Source organism: Cervus elaphus, chromosome 19 (genome assembly GCF_910594005.1).
Source record: "Cervus elaphus chromosome 19, mCerEla1.1, whole genome shotgun sequence".
Classification (NCBI taxonomy): Eukaryota; Metazoa; Chordata; class Mammalia; order Artiodactyla; family Cervidae; genus Cervus; species Cervus elaphus.
The window spans coordinates 47,647,599-47,654,253 of record NC_057833.1 but is presented as its reverse complement, the minus strand read 5'-3'; positions in this window follow the sequence as shown (position 1 = coordinate 47,654,253).

The window sequence follows — 6,655 nt, the reverse complement described above, 5'->3', positions numbered from 1 at the left end:
GTGAGTGGAAGGTCACTCAGTACAAGAAGCTTTTAATAGCTTGTACATCCAAATATAGTTTCAAAGAACTGATCGTGTGAACACAGGTGTCCTGGGATGCACTATAATATTTGCCTTTGAAAAATGACCCATAGTACATCAAATAGATGTACTATGTAAATGACCCATAGTAAAACAACCAGATGTGACTCAGTGTATATTCTGGTAAATGGATATATAGGTACACAAATGTATACATAAACTAGGATTAAATTTGATGGAAATACTACTCTCAAATTTTAAGAGCTTAATTATTCACTTATAACTTAAATTAGTTTTAAAGAAGCTTCAGACCTTTTATGATGAATTATATCAATGCGAAAAAATCTAACCGTCCTTAGAAACTAATAAATATTTATTAAGCTTATAGTATTAGATTAGATATTAGAAATAAAAACAGGCATAAAACAGGATTTCTGAATTCAAGGGGTTTAAATACTAACTGAGGAGGTATTTAAAAGATAAATATATTGAAAAGAAAAAAAATATATGAAAGTACTGTGTGCTGAGTAGATACAGACCATAAAAATCATATATGATGAGAGAGTATGTCACTGAAGCCTTGGATAATTGATTATCACTCACATTGAAGGTGAAATTTGGTTTTGGCCTTAGAGGAAATGTAGGTCATTGATTATCAGAGAAGAGAGAGAAGAGTATTACAAACCGGAGAAACTGGATAAAATTACACGCGTGGGTGGCAAGGTTACGTGATGTGGTCAGGGAACAATGAGTGAGTGTCTCTCAAGCAAAAAATTCATGTGAGAGAAAGAAAAACAACAGCATTTATAAACTGATTAAGAGTCAGGTCATGGATGTATTCCTTCATTGAATAACTTACTCATTTATTCAATAGTTGCTGAATGCCATAAATTCCAGTTGGATGGACAAAACCTATGCATGATTGACCAGCACTAGTCTAGGTACTGTGAATAAAATGAAGAGTAAGGCAGAATCCTTACCCTAAGAAGCATACTCGTAGGGAGACTGAAAACAAGGATTGCAAAAAAGTGGATGGTTCCAGATAGCCTGGTAAGGAGTCTGGACATATGTGTTGGTTCTGCAAATTATTCTAGTATGGATGTTTAAGATGGATCCAAATAGGAATAAAACCGGAGGCAGAGATGTCCCTCAGGAGACTGATATCACAGTCAGCTGTGAGGTGATGAGATTACAATGTCTGTCCTCAGCAAAGAGGCAGATCTGAGAGACAATATAACTGCTCAAGGACCCCTGGGGGTTGGAGTCAGTAAGTCTCATGTGAATCTTCAGAAAAGCTTGGGTGTCCTGAAGGAATCAAGTCCTTCCTTGCCTCAGTGGGAAAACCTTGCCAGGATCTTGTGTCCTACCTAGTAGCCATTGTCCCCAACATCTCCCCACCTCCGCTATTTTTTCCTTATTAACAGAATCTAAATCCAAATATTGTTCAAGTATTGGGCAACTGTGTGCTTCAGGGGACTCTGAGATCCACCCTATCCAGTCACAAGGAGGGTAAATCTTGATAAGAACAAGCCAATCAGTAATTTCATTAATGTTGCCATTATCATTGGTTTAGGAAGCGGCAGATGGCAGAATTCTGGCCTATGAAATGTGAGAGGAGGTTTACTGTGGGGCTTCTGAGAAAAAACTTTTTTTTTTAACTTGTGATAAAATACACATAATATAAAATTTACCATTTTTTTGATGGAGAGCGGTGGGAAAAATGGAGGAGAGTAGTCAAAAGTTACAAACTTCTAGTTATAATAAAATAAGTCTAGGAATGTAATGTACAGCATGGTGACTATAGCTAATAACACTGTTTTGTATTTTTGAAAGCTGCTAGGAGTTGATCTTAAAAGCTCTTATCGCTGGAAAAAAAAATGGTAACTATTTATGGTGATGGAGTTAACTAGACTCAACGTGGTGATTATTATGTAAACATACATATATTGAATCATTATGTTTTACACCTGAAACTAATACAATATTATATGTCAGTTATATCTCCATTTAAAAGTTTAACCATTTTTGACCATTTTAAGTGTACAGTTCTGTGACATTAAGAACACTTACACTGTTGCCCAACCATCACCACCACCCATCTCCAGAACTTTTTCATCTTCCCCAGCTGAAACTCTGCCCCTGTTAAATACCAGCTTCACATTCTCCCCTCTTCTTAACCCCTGAAACCACCATTCTACTTTTCATCTCTATGATTTTGACTACTCTAGCTCCTTATATAAGGGGAATCATGTCCTCTTGTGACTGGGAGAAGAGTTTTTCCCAGATAAAAAAGAAAGTTTTCCCAGATAAAAAGAAATACATGGAAGAAAATGCTCTCTTAACCCCTCAATATTGTTGGGTCTTCCTTCACGTGATGCCTAGGACTGCAGCATCCAAGCTATAACAGCCATGAGGGGAACTGGCTCAGGGACTTCCTCAAAAATTATAAATAGAGCTACTACTGTATGATCCAGCAATCCCACTTCTGGATATACATATCCAAAGGAAATGAAAAGAGGGTGTCCACGAGAGACCTGTTTGCCTATGATCACTGCAGCATTATTCACAATAGCCAAGATATGGAAACAAGCTAAGTGTCCAAGAAAGAAGGAAATCCTGATGTTTGCAACAACATGGATGGACCTTGAGGGCATTATGCTAAATGAAATGCCAGACAGAGAGGACAAGTACTGCACGGTATCATTTATATGTGGAATTTATTAATAAATAAAAAGTTCAACTCATAGAAACAGTAGAAAAGTGGTTGCCAGGGACTTGGAGTCAGGGGAAGAAAGAGACTGGGAAAAGGGTAAAGTTAAATAAAAAAGAAGAAAGACGCTTCACTGAATTAATCTCCCCTAGAACTGTTTCATTGCTAGTATGCTTATTATGAGGAGTAATGACTTTGCCTTATTGATTAAGCCTTTTATAGTTCAGACTTGGTCCTTAAGGAATTCAGCAAATGAAGGAGACTGTGTGTGTGTGTGTGTCGGGGGGGGGGTGCCCATCATATAGCGTTCAGGATCTTAGTTCTCTGAGCAAGGATTGAACCCAGGCCCCCTGCAGTGGAAGTGTGGCGTCCTAACCACTGGAAGTCAGGGATTTCTGTGAAGGAGACCTTATACATCAGATTCTTCTTTGCTGGGGTTTCTTCAGAAGCACTTCATTTCTCTAGAGCTAACATTAGTTTTCTTACGGGTAGACCTGTGGCTGGTATCTTGACAAGGAAATAAAACAGGGAAGGAAGAGAGGAATGGGTGGAAACTCTGACGTAACCTGGCATCTCTGTCCTCAGATCACTCAGAATAAGCTGTTGGGGAACCAACCCCCAGGCCGTGGAAGAACGTTTAAAACAGGGTCGAGGTCAAACGGTTCTGCTGTGGGATCAGAGCCTGGCAATTCCACCCACAGTGCCGCTTCCTCCAGGATGCTGCCTGCCTATCCAGATGCAATACTTGTCCCCTTCTCACACTTGCATTGACGCTTCTTGTCTATGCACACCTAAACAGGACCTGCTGATCACTCCATCCTGGATTGCCTCTCTGCTATTTGGCCTGTTGTCTGCCCAATATTTTGAATTTCCTGATCTCTTCTGCCAGGCTCACCTTCTGCACCCTCCTTGTCCCCTGTCATATTGGCTTTCAAACTTTTTTTAGCTAGTGAACTTTATTTTTTTATAGCAGTTTTAGGTTCACAGATAAAATTTATATATCCCTGCCCTCACACAGACTTAACCACACCTGCCCGCCCCCACCCCCCGCCATGATAGACAACCTGTACCATAGTGTATATCTGTTATAAGGGATGAACCTACACTGACACCTCTTTATCACCCAAAGTCTCTAGTTTACATTAGGTTCACTCTAAGTGTTGTCCAGTCTGTGTGTGTGCCAAGTTGCTCAGTTGTGTCCAACTCTTTGCAACCCCATGGACTGTATCCTGCCAGACTCCTTTGTCCATGGAATTCTCCAGACAAGAGTACTGGAGTGGGCAGCCATTCCCTTCTCCAGGGGATATTCCAGACCCAGGGATCAAACCCAGGTCTCCTGCATTGCAGGCAGATTCTTTACAGTCTGAGCCACCAGGGAAACCCCCTGGTGGCTTGTCTAGTTTATGGTTTTTGACAAATACAGTATAGGTATTCACCATTGGAATGTCATACAGAATAGTTTCACTGTATGCTCTGTCTATTCTTCTCTCTCTTCCCACAAACCTCTGGCAGCCACTGATCTTTTCACTGTCTCCATAATTTTGCCTTTCCCAGAATATCATATGGCTGGAATCATACAGTATGTAGTCTTTTCAGATTGACTTATTTTTACTTAGTAATATGCATTTAAATTTTCTTCATGTCTTTTCATGGCTTGATAGCTCATTTCTTTTTAGCTCTGAACAGTATTCCACTGTCTGCATCACAGGTCTTTTATCCTTTCACCTATGAAAGAATCTTGGATACTTCTAAGTTTTGGTCTCTATGAATAAAGCTGCTATAAATAATGTGCAGGTTTTTGTGTGGACATAGGTTTTCAGTTTATTTGAGTAAATACCAAGATCTTGATTGCTGGATTACATTGTAAGAGTCTGTTTAGTTTTGTAAGAAACAACTAAACTGTCTTCCAAAGTGGTTGTACTATTTTGTACTTCTACCGACAATGCAATCAGGGTTCTCGTTGATCCACATTCTTGCCAGGATTTGGTGTCATCATTGTTTTGGATTTTGGCAATTCTAATAAGTGTATAGTGGTATATCATTATTTTACTTTGCAATTCCCTAATGACAAATGATGCTGAATATCTTTTCTTGTGCTTACTTGCCATCTTTGGTAAAATGTCTGTCCAATGGTTTTGCCTTGTTAAAAGTCAGATTGTTTCCTTATTGTTGAGTTTTAAAAGCTCTTTGTATATTTTGAACAATAGTTCTTTATCAATTGTATCTTAAAAAAATTTTTTTTCCACAAACCTTTTTTATAGCAAAGTTGCAACCTAGATTCCTACCTGCTTTCTGTTGCAGGGTACAGATCTTTGAAAGAACACTGTATTCAAGAACTAAACAGCAGTGCTGAGAAGTAAATAGTATTTTGGTCGGTGAAAACAAGCATCTGAGAAATAAGCATCTAAAGAAGCAGCAGGTTTTTGTTGTTTATCCTAGAGCTGAATCAAGTACTAACAATTGAATACTTTGAGTACTATCTTTGAGTACTGAACTCAAAGTACAGATGCTAAGTGAGTAATGTTATTTCTGACTCACGGAAAAGACCCAGGAGTTTTTGCCAGATATTAAGTTACCATAAAGTTTGCTAATAGCCTCCTTGCTCTACAAGTTCTTGTAAGAGTAGTACATGTGGATGGAAATAGGACTTGTTAAAATGATATCAAACACTTTATCAGGGGGCTGCCAACCTGATTTTTCCCACATTTTTAGATTGCTCACTGTATAAACTTCAGGAAAGTGCATTCAGTCCAGATATTTGCCTACAGATGTACATCAGAAGAAGATTTCTTTAACTTGCAAATTTATAAAGATTACAAAAAGTATTCATTGAGTATGTCTGAGTTCATATTCTAGAAAGAGAATTCCATACATTTTATCGTGTCCATGACCAGACTCAACCTTTCACCTGGCCCAGTCATTGGATAAAAGCAAGATCCAGACAACAGCATTGATTCCAGGCAATCATTCCATCTGCTTGCAGTCTGCTTGGTTTTCTTTCCTCTTATTTCTAAATCCCAGTTTCTAAAACCTTGGTGTCCTTCAGGCCAAACTGTCCTTGGGCTCTGATCAGATTGGTACAAATTCTTATTCTACCACTTCAAATTAGATCTGTGAGCTTGTGCAGGTTACTTAATATCTCTCAGCCCCTATTTCTGTATTTTAAAATAGAGGCCATTATCAAAGGACTTTAGAGGGATTGACCCTTAATTACCCACAGAGGGAACCTGTACTCTGTGCCCGGCTTCCTTCCCTTCTCTGTCTCACTTTCCTACTTCTGTACTATGGTCGCTTCCTGGAATTATAACTGAGTAGGACCCTAAGGGGCCTTCCCAGGACACAGCACTACCCATGCCCCCATACACTTGCCTTTTTATTTATTTGTTTATGGCTGCACTGGGTCTTCATTGCTACAAGTGGGCTTTCTCTAGTTGTGGCAAACAGGGGCTACTCTCTAGTTGCAGTCTCAGGCTTCTGACTGTGGTGGCTTCTCTCATTGTGAAGCACGGGTTCTAGGTATGCGGGCTTCAATAGTTGCAGCACTTTGGTTCAGTAGTTGTCACACATGGGCTTAGTTGCTCTGCAGAATGTGGGATCTTCCCTGACCAGGGATAGAACCCATGTGCCTTGCATTGGCAGGCAGGTTCTTAACCACTGGACCACCAGGGAGGTCCCCTGCCTGTCTATTGTTTGTAGAAAAATTTTAGCCTCCTAGGCCTTCCATGAATTCTGAAGAATAAATTTAATCAGAGAAGTGAGAAAACGCAGAAACAAAGGAAAACAGACAAACAAGACAAAATAATAATAGTTTAGCCATCAAGCAAAGTCAAGGAACTTTAGTTCCTTCTCGAGGACTTAGATAATATTCTGAGCCATATTCTTTGAGTTATTTTATAGACACTGAAGCCCCCACCAGATGGAAGA